The sequence below is a fragment of the Kogia breviceps genome, chromosome 18 (assembly GCF_026419965.1).
Source record: "Kogia breviceps isolate mKogBre1 chromosome 18, mKogBre1 haplotype 1, whole genome shotgun sequence".
NCBI lineage: Eukaryota > Metazoa > Chordata > Mammalia > Artiodactyla > Physeteridae > Kogia > Kogia breviceps.
The window spans coordinates 2,899,274-2,916,003 of record NC_081327.1 but is presented as its reverse complement, the minus strand read 5'-3'; the positions used below and the strand labels follow the sequence as shown (position 1 = coordinate 2,916,003).

The following is a 16,730-nucleotide window of genomic DNA, read 5'->3' as shown; positions in this document are numbered from 1 at the left end:
GGAGGAACTTTTTTTTTTTATTTTGAAGTACAGTTGGCTTACAATATTGTGTTAGTTTCAGGTATACAGCATAGTGATTCTTTTTTTAAAAAAAATAAATTTATTTATTTATTTATTTTTAGCCGCATTGGGTGTTCGTTGCTGCGCGCGGGCTTTCTCTAGTTGTGGCGAGCGGGGGCTACTCTTCGTTGCGGTGCGAGGGCTTCTCGTTGCGGTGGCTTCTCTTGTTGCGGAGCTCGGGCTCTAGGTGCGCGGGCTTCAGCAGTTGTGGCATGTGGGCTCAGTAGTTGTGGCTCGCAAGCTCCAGAGTGCCGGCTCAGTAGCTGTGGCGCACGGGCTTAGTTGCTCCGCGGCATGTGGGATCTTCCCGGACCGGGGCTCAAATCCATGTCCCCTGCATCAGCAGGTGGATTCTTAACCACTGTGCTACCAGGGAAGCCCCTGGAGGAACTTTTGATCACTCTGCCTTTCGTATTATTTGAATTTCCCCCACAGCATGTTACCTGTTCAAAACTAAAATGAAATAATGCAATGATGACCCTTCATTCAATGCTTATAAGGTGTCAGGCCCTGGCTCTTTATTTTCTAACTTTTTAAAATTCATTCAAGCCTTTGTGGAGCCCTCCCGACAAGGCTTGGACGAGTAGGATGGTGGTTTCCAGTTTACTGCTGGGGAGACTGAGCCCTGGGGAAACAGAGACATTGGTCAGCAGCCAGAGAGACGTCCGGGGACCCCAGGCTGCCCTCGACCACGCCCCCACCCCACTCGGGCTGGAGCTGAGTCCCTCCCCTGGGGAGCTGCGGGGCCTGCAGGACAGCTGCTGGGCTGGAGCCGAAAGGTCAGGCTGCAGAGCTGGCCACCTGGGTCCCCCAGCGGGAGGGTGAGAGGGGCCGCTGCAGGCCTCTGGCCCTCCCCAGCCCCCCAGGAGGCTCACGGATGATCCGGGGAGCTTTACACCTCCCCATTTAGCCACACTTCCGTGTGGGGTCACCCAGAGTGACCGGGAGAGGCAGGGTGTGATGGTGCGGGGGTGGGGGGCGGGGGGAGGCCCAGCCCAGGCCCCAGGGCGCACACACCCTGTTAAAGCTGGGCTGGGCCTCCTGCCGCCCCGCAGCCCCGTGTCTGCTGCTCTCCAGCTCCCAAGGACTCCTCCTGTGACCGTCTGCTGCCTCTGTCCCCCTGGCCGAGTGTCCAGCTGCCTCCGTGCCTCAGTTTCCTCCTCATGAAATGGGAGCAATTGCTGGTTGTACCCACAGCATTATCGTCAAAGAGACATTTAAAGTTTGTAACACATTATACACTGACAATACATAATGATCGGACCTGATACAATCACAAATGCAATATACATGATCTTATATATAATTATATATACTATGGACTATCATATATATATGATGTCTGGTATATATCTTATATATTATTTATATACTTTATATATTTTTCCAAATAAAATATTTACTGAAAGATCACATCAAGCATTAACTGCACTTCAAATGTCGTGCAGTTGGGGAATTCCCTGGCGGTCCAGTGGTCAGGACTCTGCGCTTTCCCTGCCGAGGGCCCAGGGTTCAATCCCTGGTCGGGGAACTAGGATCCCACAGGCCACATGGCATCCCCCCCCACCCCCCGCCACAAAAAAAAAAAAAGAAAAAATGATGCTCAGTTGATTACTTACCTGCCCACCCCCATATCCTTGAGCCAAAAAAAAGAGAGAAAAAGAAAAAGAAAAAAAACCACCCGTAACATTAAATTGATGCGTCTTGTCCGGAAAGAATAAGATTACGAAGTAGTAGGGCGAATCTTGGCCATGAGCAGTTATCGGGGGCGTCATGAAGCCTGGGCTGCCCTCCCCTCTATGTTCACGGGGGTCATGCTGTTTTCTCTCTGTCGCCCCCGGGCAGGGGGCTTTGTTCCTACAGACACTGAATAAAAGCTGTTAAACAAAATAGTGCATGCAAACACTAGACATAGCACCTAGAACAGAGCGATTGCTTGGTGATATCATGGCTCTCAACAAATAACGATGATGGCAGTTACAACAGGCCAGATACTGTGCTGGGGGCTTTACTCGCCCGTGCAGGAATCTCACGGAATCCTCACCATCTACCTGTCAGAGTGGCTCTAGTATTTTTTCAAGGCACATGCAGGCCGCATATGACCCCTCACTGTCTGTCTGTCTGAGCAGGTCAACACAGCAGTACAAACCCTTGCTATAACTCCTCGTGCAAAAGAATGTTTCAGGCACACACACGCAGAATATCCCAGATAACCACAGTAAACAGCTCCATGTCCACCACTGCCCAGCGGAAGAAACACAACTTTTCAAATGTAACTGGAACCCTCTGTGTACTTACCCGTCTCCAAATCCTTCCCTTCCCTCCCGGAAGTAACCACCATCCTTAAAGGAGGTGTTCGTCGTTTTTCGTGTTTACAAAAAAATACTTCTGCTACGCGCGTTTGAATCCGTAACTGCCACAGAGTATCGCCTCGCCTGTTTTTATTTTTTTATTTATTTATTTTATTTATTTTTTTTTTTTTTTGCGGTATGCGGGCCTCTCACCGTCGCGGCCTCTCCCGTTGCGGAGCACAGGCTCCGGACGCGCAGGCTCAGCGGCCACGGCTCACGGGCCCAGCACGGCACGTGGGATCTTCCCGGACCGGGGCACGAACCCGTGTCCCCCGCATCGGCAGGCGGACTCTCAACCACTGCGCCACCAGGGAAGCCCTCGCCTGTTTTTAAATGTTGTATAAATAGCATCACGTCTCTGACCTTCCCGAGCTTGCTTTTGTCCTCACCAGCTCACCGCTGTGTGTGAGTTTCCTCGTGTTGTTACACGGAGCTCAGGCTCGCTCTTTTGCAAAGATGTCGAATAGTCTAGTCTATGGACATACTGTGTTTTATGGGTGCATTCTTCCCAGCATGGACATTTTATTTTTCGCCACTAGCGTGCTCTTACGAGCAGGGGTGCAAAGAATATTCTTATACGTGTTGCCTTGGGCTGAGGGGTACACTTCACGGGGCCCCGGCCTCAAAGTGGAATTCCTGGGTGGAAGGAAAAATGCGCGGCTAAATTCTTAGATATTGCCACGTGGCATCTCCAAGGTGGCTGTATCTGACATCGCCTTTTTATTTTTAGTTTTGAGTCCACAGGTCTCTTGGAGAGTCTGAAGAAAGCTCTATAGAGACTTGCACTGTCTGATATGAAAGCCACTCGCGGTGTGGGGCTCTTTGACACTTGAAACGTGGCTTGTCCAAACTGAGATGTACCGTGAGTACAAAATGGACCCCGGATTTCAAAGACTTAGCACGAAAAAGAGAATGTAAACTACCCGTTGATGATGTTTATATTCATTACATGATGACATGATAATGTTTTGGATATACAGTCGAGCTCATCATTGGCGGATTCCATGTTTGAGAATTCGCCTACCCACTAAAACTGCTCCTGCGAGCCCTGAATCTAGAGCACAGCGCTTTCGCGGGCGTGTGCAGAGAAGCCGGCAACGGGAGTCTGTCTCTGACACGCGTTCCCAGCTAAGGTTGAGCGAACTTGCATCCTGTAAACGAGTGTCTTTTTTGCAGTATTGCGCTATTTCTTGGTGATTTTACACTTTCGAACGCCTCCCCAAGCATAAAGCCCAAGTGCTGTCTGGCGTCCGAAGCATAAAGGGGCTGGGATGGCGCTTACGGAGAAAATGCAGTTTAGATAAGCTTCCTCTGGGCATGTGCTACAACACTGTTGGCTGTGGGTTTAACGTCAGTGAGTCAACAATATGCATCAGACAAGGTGCCTTCAAGCTGAGATCCACGTAAAACAAGGTTATGTATAAATCAGTGAACAACAACAAGAAAATTGTGACCAAAGTCTGGCAGGCAACTAAGCCCGTCTTCCCCCCCGGGGCAGTGGCTCTCGGTCCGTTACTCAGTGTTCACCGTGCCGTTATAGGCCGTCACTGCCGTGAACACGGAGAATAAACTGTATTGAGTGATGCCAATAAAGAGAGTATACTGCATTGAGTGAACGAGAACAAACTATCAAAGTGACTTTCAGCTTGTGTCTCTTTCACTTTTGTAAAAATGGAAACCCAGGATTTAGCAGACGGCATGCAGGTTTTCAGTCCCTGCCAGATCTCTCTAGAAATCTAGAGGCAGTGGGCTCGGAATCAGGGCATTCTCCATGCCCACTGGGCTGCAGGCCAAGGGCCTGGCTGTGTCTTCTCCCGTGTGGACCATCACCCCCGCTTCCTGCCCGACTCCAGTTCCTCCCCCCAGAGTGAGCCCCCATCACCCCGGCCCCCCCAAGGCACCTTCCTAGCACTCAGAGATACCCTTTGTCCCTCAGCTTCTCCATAGCGTCCCCTGCTCCCCGCTCGTTGCCTTTGGGGAGGAACCCAAGCCGCCCGGCCTGGCCTGGTGCCGGCCCCATCTTACCTGCTGCCCCGCCCCGTCTCACCTGACACCCCAGCCACAAGGAAGGACTCACAGCTCCCAGGGGCACCTGGCTTCTCGCTCCCTCTCCTTGGGAAGCGCGCATATAGGGGGAGGAGGTGGACCGATGGCCGAGCGAAGGCCGTGTGTCCTGACTCCATAAATCCCGCGTGCTTAGCGATAATTATAGCCGGTGCTTAACCGAACTCTGCGTATCACCAGCCCCTGTGCTAATCCTCGCTGCAGCGGGGAGAGGTAGATCCTATTATTAGCTCCGTGTCAGAGTTGCGGAAAGGGAGGCTCGCCGAGATTCAGTCTCTTGCCCGGTGTCCCGCTGGGGGTCAACGGCGGGGTCGGGCCTCACGCGGGGACGGTTGGGCTCCACGCTTCACACCCCGGGGCCTCTCGGCTGGGCTGTGTGTCTGCGGGCCAGGAGCTGGGGACACGTGTGTGTCTAGGATGCTGGCCGTTCTTGTTTCCGTTCAAACGCGGCACGCATTTCCTGGGGCCTGAGGTGAGGCACAGAGGGGCAGATAGACTCTGTCCTGGCCGGGGAGGGATCTGGGAGGGGTCTGGAGGGTGTCGAGGACGCAGGCAATTACAAAGCGGGGTGTTAGCTGCTCTAGTGGAGGTAACTCTGAAGGGTCCTGATGGGACAGTGGGTGCAGGAGAAAGAGGCCTTCTGAGCAGAAGCCAGTCTTGACGGATTCAAACAAAAACAGATTAGTTAAGGGAATTCGCTGGCGGTCCGGTGGTTAAGACTCGTGCTTTCGGCCGCCGTGGGCCCGGGGTTTGATCCTGGTCGGGGAACTAAGGTCCCACAAGCCAGGCAGGGTGGCTAAAAAAAAAAAAGAAAGAAAAAGGAAAAGAAAAGAAAAGCCAGATTAGTTAAATTTAACTATGGAGCACCTGCCCGCCGGGGGGTTCCCACCAGGGTTGCAGGTTCTGGGGACACATCCGAGGGCACAGGAAACAACTCCCACCCTCAGAGGCAAATCTCAGAGACGGGGAGGGGGGGAGTGGCCGCCCAGGGGATGGGTCACCGGCGGGGTGGGGGGTGCGGTGCCTCTTTTCGGGGTGATGGAAAGTTCTGGAAGTGGTCGTGCTGACGATCACACAACTCTGCGACAGCACCCGAAGCCCCCAAGTTGTACATTTTACATGGGCATTGTTGTGGAGTGTGGGAGTTATATCTCAATAAAGCCCTTAAAAAAAAAAAATCCCTGTCCCGGCGGAGCACGCATTCTAATCAAAGGCCCCAGCGACCTGACGTATTGGACACCCAGATCACTTTAACGCCCTCCCCTCCTGTACGTAACAGAAGATTTTCAGTCGTTATCATGGAAGAACCATCAGCATCCTTCCTGATTTGTGTTTTTTCTTTCTTTTTTGAATGAATAGACGTATTTTTCAGAGCTTTGAGGCTGACAACAAAATTGAGTGGAAGGGGGCCTCCGTGGCGGTCCAGTGGTAGAGAATCCGCCTCCCAGTGCAGGGGACGCGGGTTCGATCCCTGGTCAGGGAACTGAGAGCCCACATGCCGCGGGGCAACAAAGCCTGCACGCCACAACTACTGAGCTTGGGCGCCTCAACGAGAGAGCCCGTGTGCTGCAAAGTACAGAGCCCACCTTTTCTGGAACCCATGCACCACAACTACAGAGCCCACATGCGCCCTGGAGCCCGCGTGCCACGACGAGAGAGAAGCTGGCGCGTTGCCATGAGGACCCCATGTGCCTCGACGAAGCTCCCGCGTGCTGCCACTAAATCCCGATGCAGCCAAAAATAGATAAATAATAAATCTTAAAAAAAAATGGAGCGGAAGGTGCAGAGATACACCCCCTGACCCCACCCATCATAGCCTCCCTGTTACCAGTATCCCCACCCGTGGTACATTTGTTACAACCGATGAACCTATATTGACACCTCATTATCACCCAAAGCCCACAGTTGACGCTGGTGGTGTACACCCTATGGGCTTGGACAAATGTATCATGACGTGTCTCCACCACTACAGTATCACACGGGGTATTTCTGCTGCCCTAAAAATCCTCTGTGCTCCACCTCTTCATACCCCCCTGCCATCTCCTGGCAACCCCTGATCTTTTTACAGTCTCCATAGTTTCGTGTTTTCCAGAGTGTCATATAGTTGGAATCATACAGCACGTAGCTTTTTTTAGATCGGCTTCTCTCACTTAGTCGTATGCATTCAAGGTTCCTCCATGTCTTTTCATGACTTGATAGCTCATTTCTTTTTTTAAAAAATTTATTTATTTATTTTTAGCTGCGTTGGGTCTTCGTTGCTGCGTGCAGGCTTTTTCTCTAGTTGCGGCGAGCGGGGGCTGCTCTTCATTGAGGTGTGCTGGTTTCTCATTGCGGTGGCTTCTCTTGTTGCGGAGCATGGGCTCTAGGTGCGCCGGCTTCAGTAGTTGTGGCTCACGGGCTCAGTAGTTGTGGCTCACGGGGTCTAGAGCTTAGGCTGAGTAGTTGTGGCACATGGGCTTAGTTGCTCCGCAGCATGTGGGATCTTCCCGGACCAGGGCACGAACCCGTGTCCCCTGCATCGGCAGGCGGATTCCCAACCACTGCGCCACCAGGGAAGCCCTAAATCTATGTATTTAAAACGCCATGGTAACATGTGCAGCAAATGCTCAGAACTTAGACCAACGAAAGACATTTTGCAGGGAAGCACTGACCTTGTTTTACCACTGACCCTGTTTGCAATTGCCTGTGTGTGGTAAAAGTGAAAAGCAGACCCAACCTTTAATGGGTTGCATTCTTGCTTTTATATCTTCTGGCTGCAATATTCCCTTACTACCTGCACCTAGGGCGGAGCCCTTCCACAGTCCCCCCCCCAAAATGCCACTGAGGGGAGACTCCGTTTGACACCAAGTGGATAGGCAGAAATTAGGAAGTGGGGAAATGGGGACCCCTAGGCAGTGCTGGGTGGGGTGTAGACGGGTGTGTCCTGGGGGCCGAGATGGAAGGCATTCCCACCTGTGAGGACTCCCCTTCTGGTGAACGACCCTGTGCTGGGAGCCTTCCGTTTGTCCGTCTCTCTCCTCTCTGTCCGGGTCCTCCCTGCTGACTGCGTTACTGGCCTGCATCTGGCCTCTCCCCACTTGAAAGCCATGGAAAGAGGCTCAGAGAAAGAACTCATCAGATGATCTAACAACAACGACAGAAAGTTAAGCACCTACTGTGTGCTAGGCTGTGCTCTAGGCTCTAGGAACCCACCGGGAAAACCCAGCCACAGTCTGCACCCTGGAAGACGACACACGTAGGTAGGGACGGTTTATGGGTTGAAGCCCTGACCCCCAACACCTAGGAACGTGGCCTCATTTGGAAACAGGGTCATTGCAGATGTAGTTAGTTCAGAGGAGGTTGTACTGGGGAAGATGGGCCCCAATCCATTACTGCTGCTGTCCTTTCGGTAAGACGGCCAAGTGAAGAGAGCAGCACGTGGGAGAACACAGCGTGATGAGGAAGGTGGCGGTCAGGGTGACGCGTCTCCGAGCCGAGGAAAGTCAAGGGTTGCTGGGCAACCGCCAGAAGCCAGAAGGAGGCACGGAAGCTTTCCGTGCGGGTCTCCGAGGGAGCACGGCCCTGCCCACACGTGATCTTGGGCTTCCAGCCTCCGGAGCTGTGAGACAGTACATTTCTGTTGTTGTAAGTCACCTGGTTCGTGGTACTTTGTTATGGCAGCCCTAGCAAACCAGATACAGATGGATAGACTTGAAGCAATTAAGTAATCAAAGAAACCAACTTACTTTGGCAGCGAGTGCCCCGAAGGAAACAAAACAGAGAGATTGCATTTGTTTTCTGTGCTAGTAACAAATTAGCACAAGTGCAGCAGCTTAAAACAGCACCCGCGGGACTCCCCTGGTGGCTCCGTGGTTAAGAATCCACCTGCCAATGCAGGGGACGCGGGTTCGAGCCCTGGTCCGGGAAGATCCCGCACGTCGTGGAGCAACTAAGCCCGTGAGCCACCACCAGTGAGCCCGCGTGCTGCAACTACTGAAGCCCACGCGCCTAGAGCCCGTGCTCTGCAACAAGAGAAGCCACCGCAATGAGAAGCCCACGCACTGCAACAAAAAGAGTAGCCTCCTCTCGCCACAACTAGAGCAAGCCCGCGCGCAGCAACGAAGACCGAATGCAAACACAGCACCTGCTGTTAGCTCACAGTTGTGAGTCAGGAGCTTAGGCTGGCTTGACTGGGTTCTCTGCTTGGGGTAGACAAGGAGGTTCCCGCCTCCTTGCTGGCTGTGGGCAGAATCCGCTCTGTTTTCAGAGGCTGTCTGCATTCCTTGTCGTGGGATCCTCTCCACCTTCAAAGCCAGCAACAGAGAATCTCCCTCCTGTTGAACACCCCTCATGCTTTGAGTCTCTTTTTCCAGGAAGAGCCCCATCTCTTTTGGAGGGTCACCTGATGAGGCAGGCCCACAGAAGACCCAGTTCCTAACTGAGATTTGGAACCTTAATTCCAGCTGCACTGTCCCTTCACAGCAGCACCTACATCAGCATGTGACTGAATAATTGGCAAGAGGTGTGTATTCACCCAGGGAGCAGGGATCTTGGGGCCATCTTAGCTGGGCCTGTGACAGGCGATCGCTAGAGAGACATGGGATGTAGGGTGGGCCTCCTGGAGGAGGGGTGAGGGGGTCATCCCAGGCAAAGAGGCTCAGCCGTCCCGGGCCACGAGGTGAGATAGCTGGTCTGTGCTAGGAACCAGCAGAGGTGTTGAGGAGGTGAAACCAGAAAATGCGTGTGAAGTGCCTGACACCAGCGAATGGGCAAGATAATAAATACTAGCTACACTTATCCCATTATTAGAAGTCTGGAGGCCGCCCAGCTCTCTCCCTCTCCCTCTCCCTCTCTCTCTCTCTGGCCCTCCCTCTCCCGGTGACCTTGGGAGGGTCACGTCCCTGATTCCACATCGGGGTCCACCAACACCCCCCCCCTCCCTCGTTGAGATGAAAGAGCTGATTCGGGAGGAGGGCAAAGGAGGGCAGTGGGGCTAGCGCAGCCGGGTGAGCCGGGCAGCAAATATTTATGGAGCGCGGGTCGGTGCCAGGCACAGTGCGGGGCGTGGCGAGATAAGGGGCTGTGGGGCGTGGGGACTTGGCCTCGGAGGCTGAATTCCAAACGGCCCGCCCAGGGGGCCGGGAACGGGGTAGAAACTGCTGTGGGGCTGGTGCCTGGGAAAGGTGGGTGTAGCTCTGCCTGGCTGGATGTCTACGGGCAGGTGGCCGTCCCCCTGGAGCCTCGGAGCCCCTCACGCGCTCAGGTCCCTAGCTCCTCTGGGCCGAGTCTTCGACTCCTCCTCCTCCAAAGCCCTCCTGGGTCACCCGGCTGAAGTCCCATCTCCCATCACACGCTGGCCAGAAGCTCCCGCTTGTTGCTCGGCGCTGCTTCTGTCTCTCTCTCTCTCTAGCTTTGATTTTATTTTTATTTTTATTGACGTAGGGTTGATTTACAATGCTGTGTTAGTTTCAGGGGTACAGCAGAGTGCTTCAGTTACACACACACACACACACACACACACACACACACATCTATCTATTCTTTTTCAGATTCCTTTCCCTTATAGGTTATTACAAGATATCGAGTAGAGCTCCCTGTGCTTGCGTCACTGGCTCTTGATGGCACCTGGCATCCACACACAGGTGGCCTTCAGTGAAATACAGAATGTGACACTGGACGAGAATATAAACTATGTATATGAGATAACGTTGTAGTTGACTGTCACCCAAAGTATAAAAGAAACGTCTGTGAATCCATACGGATACAAATCAATGATTGGGACTTTCCTGGCGGTCCAGTGGTTGGGCCTCCGAGCTTCCACTGCAGGGGAGACAGGTTCCATGCCTGGTTGCGGAACTGAGGTCCCGCAAGACGCGTGGCGTGGCCAAAACAAAACAAAACACACACAACAAAACCCACAAATGATTGAGTAAATAAATAAACAGGGTTAAGGCGAAGGGACAGAAATTCGCCAGAAGTGTATCTGCCTCCTCCCCCTGCAGAAGGTGCGGCTTTCTGCCCCCGCCCTCCGCGCGGCCGGGGCCGCGCAGCGTGGAAACGCCCAGGCGAGGCGCGTTGACGCCGACCGTGAGAGTCACGTGGCTACGGCGCGCGGCCCGGGGGCGCGGGCACGTGGGCGCGGCCTTTCGCCCGGGGAGTCCGCAAAAGGGCCGGGGTCGCGAAGGACCAAGACAAGCCTGAAAGGGGACCGCAGGCCAGTGGAGGTTCCGGAGGCAGGAAGTAAGGCCACGGTGGCGTCCTGGTGGGATCCTGGCCCAGAAAGCTATTAGGGGCCGTGAGTAAAACCCGAGGAAAGAGTCGCATCTGCCCGTGTCGGTTTCTTGGTCTGGGGTGGTAGGGACGCGGTAGCGTTGGGGGAACCTGCCCGGGTCAGGGGCACAGGGCACGGCTCTGACCACCGTAGCAACTTCTCCGTGAATCTAAAAGCGATTCTAAAAGGAAAAGGTTGTTGTTGAAGGAGAAAGCCAGGCAGGCATAAGAGCGCTCTTGCTACCACTCTCCGCCAGTCTGGCCTCCACACAGAAGCCAGAGGGAATCTGTTAAATCAGGAGAGGAATTCGTGCTACTCAGGTGTTCTGTGTCTCTCAGAATTCATCAGATGCCGAGGTAACATGCAGGCGTTTCACGGAATTTAAATTTTATCAAGGACAAGAAGGTTCAATAAATATTTCATATCTTGTTATGTTACGCATGCTGAAGTATTTAGGGGTGATGTGGTCTAATGTTTGCAGGTTGCTCTGAAATGAATGTTTAAAGGATAGATGGATGGGGACCGTCTGTATTTCCACTCAGTTTTTCTGTGAACCTAAAACGGCTCTAGATAGTAAAATTTATTTCTAAAAAGATGGAGGGCTTCCCTGGTGGCGCAGTGGTTGAGAGTCCGCCTGCCGATGCAGGGGACGCGGGTTCGTGCCCCGGTCCGGGAGGATCCCACGTGCCGCGGGGCGGCTGGGCCCGTGAGCCATGGCCGCTGAGCCTGCGCGTCCGGAGCCTGTGCTCTAGAGCCCGTGAGCCACAACTACTGAGCCCACGTGCACAGACCCCGCGCTCTGCAACGAGAGAAGCCACCGCAATGAGAAGCCTGCGCACCGCAAGGAAGAGTAGCCCCCGCTCGACGCAACCAGAGAAAGCCCGTGTGCAGCAACTGAGACCCAACACAGCCAAAAATAAAAATTTAAAACATTGAAAAAAGAGTTTGCATGCCACAACTAAGACCCGGCACAACCCAATCAATCAATCAATCAATATTTTTTTAAAAAAAAGGGAAAAGGGAAGTCAAATTACGCCAGCCTCTTGATGAATCCCTTTGGGGCTCTGTCTGCATTTCTTTCTTTTTCTTTTTTTAAGATTTTTTTGGTGTGGACAATTTTTTTTAAAGTCTTTATTGAATCTGTTACAATATTGCTTCTGTTTTATGTTGTGGTTTATTTGGCCGTGTGACATGTGGGATCTTAGCTCCCTGACCAGGGATTGAACTTGAACCCCCTGCATTGGAAGGCGAAGTCTTAACCACTGGACCACCAGGGATGTCCCTCTGTCTGCATTTCATTTGGAGAACAAACCAGAGGCTTTGCGAGTTGCTGCTGGATCTCGACCCCCATCCCCTCCTCCACTCATGCTGGCCTCTCTGCCCCCTGAACACGCCGATCACATTCCCGCCTCAGGACCTGTGCATCCACTGTGCACCTCCCCTGGGACATGTCCCCAGTTACCTGCGAGGCTCCCCCCTTCGGCCCCTGTTTGGACAGGCCTGCGGTTCCCGCCCCGCCCCGCCCCCACCTTGTCCTGCGTCACCCTGCTCCATAGCACCATCCCCTCCTAAGATGCTCCATCACTTACTTGCTCACGGTGTTTTCATGTCTGTCTCCTCCCACCAGGATGGACCGCCCACGTGGGGAGAGATTTGTGTCTGTTTCATTAGCCGGTGGACGATCAACACCTAGGACGGTGCCCAGCCCAGAGTGGGAGTTCGGTGAGTATTTGTTGAATCGATGTCCCTTTAAGTATATTTGTTTATCTGCATCCCCTACCAGAATGTAACCTTGTTTGCCTGTCCACTGATGTTTCTCCTACCTGTAAGCACCTGTTGCTCAATGAATGAATGAATGAATGAATGAACGATGAGGGAACAAGGTTAGGGTGAGTCCTTGTATAAGGGGTTAAGAGCGCAGGCTTTGGCATGGGTGACCACCCAGACTTTGGTCGGTGTCTGAAATTGGGGAGGGAAGATGCCGCCTTGCGGGACTGACCCCTTCATCTGTGGGATCTGACATCATCCGCAGGTAGACGGTGTCGGAACTGAGCCGACCTGTAGACCCCCAGCTTTGCCGCAGAGGTGCTTGATGTGTGACCACATGTCAAACACACACTTGGTGGCCGGAAGTGTCAGAGGTGAAGTATTCCATGAGTAGTGTTGCAGGAGAGTAGAGAAGAAAGACGGAAGCGTTTTTCTCTGCATACCTGGAGTACTCATATTCATAGGGACAGAAAGTAGAAGGGTGGTTGCCGGGGGCCGGATGGAGGGGGAACAGAGAGTTATTATTGTTTAATGGGGACAGAGTTTCAGGTGGGGACGATGAAAATGTTCTGGAGATGGAGGATGGTAATGGTTACAGGACAATAGGAGTGTCCTGCACGCCACTGAACTGTACACACAAATGGTTAAACAAGGTCAATGTTATGTTATGTTTTACCTCAATTTAAAAAAAGAACTGGAAAATGAAAAAAAAAAAAAGAGCACATGCTTTAGGACCACAGTGCCCGGGGTCGTATCCAGATCTGCTACTTACTAGCTGTGTGACCTTGGGCAAGTCATTTCATATCTCTGTACTTGAGTTTCCTTCTCAGGAAAATGGAGCCCCCTTGGGAAGCCCTCATGCATTGCTGGTGGGATGGTAAGTGGAAAATAGTCTGGCAGTTTCTTAAAAAGTTCACCGTAAACTTCCCACACACTCTGGCAATTCTGCTCCTGGGAATCTGCCCAAGAGAAACAGAAGCATACGTCTACAGGAAGACTTGCACACACATGTTCATAGCAGCACTATTTATAACAGCCAAAGAGTAGATACAGCCCAAACCCCCATCAACGATGAATTGATAAAAAAAAATGTGGTCTGTCCATATAATGGAATATTATTCAGCCGTAAAAGTAATGACATGCTGTTACAATTTACAACATGGATGGACCTCGAAGACATTAAGTGAAAGAGACCAGATACAAAAGGCCACATATTGTAGGATCCATGTCTATGAAATGTCCAGAAAAGGCAAATCTGTAGAGACAGAAAGTACGTTAGTGGCTGCCTGGAACTGCAGGTGGAAACGGGACGTGACAATTAATGAACACAAGAGGTCTTACTGGGGTGATGGAAATGTTCTAAAATTGGACTGTGGTGATAGTTACACAGTCCTGTGAATTGACTAAAAATCATTGAGTGGTACACTTAAAATGAGTGAATTCTGTGGAATGTAGATGATACCTCAACAAAGCTGCTTAAGAAGAAAAAAACAGAGCCCATAATAGTACCTATCTAATGATGCCGTTGTGAAGATTAAGTGAGCTAATCCACGTAAATCCCCTCAGAAAGAGATGTAGGTAAATACTCAAGAAATGTGTTTTGTATTATTATTCACAAGTGTGTTGAGATAGTCCGTGTAAGATGCTCACCACAGGGAAAGACAAGCAATTGGGTTAGATTCATGAACACCACTACTACTGCTTCATAATAATACGAATTACTTGGTTATTTTACCATTTCCTGTGTCTGTCCCACGTACGTGGGCCTCAGTTTTCTTATCTGCAAAGTGGGAGAACTGGGCTCCATCTCTAAGGCCCTTTTCTTGCCATAAGTTCTGTATTTTTTTCTAGGAGTGTTCCTCTTCGGATGTGGCATGTCGAGGTTGAGGGAGTGTATGGGGTGGGGGGAGGTGGTGGGCAAACCTGTAGTGGCGGGGGTGCCTTGGGGCTGAGAGACCAGGATGTGTGTGTGTGTGTGCGTGCAGGGGGAGCTGGAAGGGTGGGTTGTGTGGCTGGGAGCCGATTGCGAAGGTCATGTGGGCCTGATGTAGGGTTCAGGGCATGGAGCTGGTCCAGCCTGGGTTCAAATCCGGTGTCCACCAGTTCCTAGCTGTGGGATTTTGGACAAGAGACTTCCGCTCTGAGTGCTGTTTCCACCCCTGGAAAATGGTGAGGATGTTTCCCATCAAGAACCAGGATTCCCTGAGATCATTTTCACAGCAACCCGGGAGAATAATAATAAAAGAGCAACAACAGCAAAGACTTCCTCCCAGGCGCCAACCTTCGTCTTCAGCTCTTTCCACAAAGTAACCTTTTTTTTTTTTTTTTTGGCTGCACTGCCCAGCTTGTGGGATCTTAGTTCCCCGACCAGAGATCAGAGATCAGACCTGGGACCTCGGCAGTGAGAGTGCGGAGTCCTAACCACTGGACCGCCAGGGAATTCCCCAAAGTTACCCTTTAATACGAAGGACTCAATTCCTACTAGTGATCCGAGAAGTAGGACAGGTGCCTCCTTAGCTTGAATCCTCAGTTTGCCCCCTCTATAAATGGGGCTGTAGAAACGCCTCCCTCGGTGAGTTTTGTCCACGAGATGGTGCTGAACAGTTTTCTGGCCCACATTGGCATGTGGTAATACGGAGCCACTGAAGGTTCCTGGGCCGGGGGGAGGTGGCTGGCCTGTGAAGAAAGCATAGCCCAGCCCCCCTTCTCCCCAACACCCAGGGTTAAGTTACAGATTCTTGCAGGATCTAGTGCATTGGAGAACTCAGCTCATTTGGAAACCCGAATTTATTTGTGCCCGTGTTTGATTCTTACCCGTCTTCCGCCCTGGTGTGTAAGCTCCATGAGGGCGGCTGCTCAGCTGCTCTCTGCCCCCAGCATCCAGCAGCGGGTGGTGGTGAACGCGGGGCTGATCAAACAGGCTAGCACGCGTCGAGTGCTTTCTACGTGCCAGGCACCGTTCCGAGGGCTCGGCTAAGATGTGTCCCGTTACCTCTTGGACAGAGGGAGTTCTGCAAAGCTCTGGGTGGACATCATCTCCCCTCCCTGACTCTCAGCAGCCCTCTTTCCAGCTTCCCTCCCGCCCTCCCCTCGGCCTGTGTTTCATCACACCAGGGGAGCAAACTTCCCTCCCTCCTGAGCCTCGAAGACTCGGTTTGTTGCCCTGGAAAACAAACTGCTGTTCGCTTTGTTGCCCTGATGTCACCCTCTCTGGCCTGGCCTTACAAGTGTCAGGATACCTAAGTAATCAGTGTCATTATCTGCATAGAGCAAGGGAGAGCGGGGGAAGGCAGGCTGTCAGCAGGAGGAAAGAGAAGTTTAAGGAGGATTGGCTTGGAGACATCCTTCCCCCCCGCCCCCTGCCCCCGCCTACTAGGACCTAAACAGATGGGTTAAACACACACGCACGCGCACACACACATACACCTGGCGGATGCGTAGAAAACGACGCTGGCCAACCCGCCACCAATTCCTTGCGGTTTCTCAAACCTGTAGCACCCAAGCACCTCACACACGGCCTTTGCCCCCCGCTCTTCCCGCCCCTCCGCCTGGTTCTTTGTCAGGTCAAAAGGTCAGAAGTCATCTCCCCAGAGGCCCTGCCCTCCCCACGGGCTCCCTCTTCACAGCGCCCTGTAGTTTTCTTGGAAGCCCTTACCAACGCCTGATGTTATGTTGCAGATTGGCTTATTACCTCGGGCAGCAAGGTCCAGTGGAACTTTTTGCGATGGGGAATGTTCTAGATCTGTGCTGTCCAACAGCGTAGCCACCAGCCACGGGGGGGACACTGGGCACTTGAAACAGTGTGACCGAGGAACCGCACTTTCGATCTTATTCCATTTTAATGATTTTATTGTAAATGTACTGATATTATTCTCAAGTGGAACCAGCCACCGGGGGCTGGTGGCTAAACCGTGTCAGGCTGTGCGGAGCTACAGTCCCAGCTTCTCATAGTGCGGCTTGCTTCGGGGCCTAGCACCGCGCCTGGTAAATGATGAACGAACGCAGGCAGGGGTTCCGCGTAGGGACCCCTGAAGATGCCCAGGGCAGATGGCAGCTTGCCTTCTTCCACTGCTGTTTCTTGTGAGTCTCCTGCTTGGCTGAGAGCCCCGTGGTCCCTGGTGCGCTTATCTGCACCCGTCCCTCTCTGAACGCGAGCTCCGAGCCTGGCGGACACATCCCTGCTCACCCAGACGCCCTGAGCCAGCCCTCACTCCCACAGACAGCCCCACTCTCTCCAG

General features: G+C 52.6%; 1 long non-coding RNA gene across 2 annotated transcripts; it reads right to left on the bottom strand.

Moving 5' to 3' along the window:
* Positions 1-4,609, bottom strand: LOC136792979 (uncharacterized). Of its 2 annotated transcripts, none has more exons than XR_010837643.1 (3): positions 4,459-4,609; positions 1,078-1,241; positions 1-685 (listed from the first exon to the last, which is right to left on the bottom strand). It is a non-coding gene; the product is annotated as an uncharacterized lncRNA (long non-coding RNA). The 2 variants fall into 2 exon arrangements; XR_010837642.1 differs by having other exon boundaries at positions 4,437-4,608.
* Between the last annotated feature and the right edge of the window lie 12,121 nt (positions 4,610-16,730).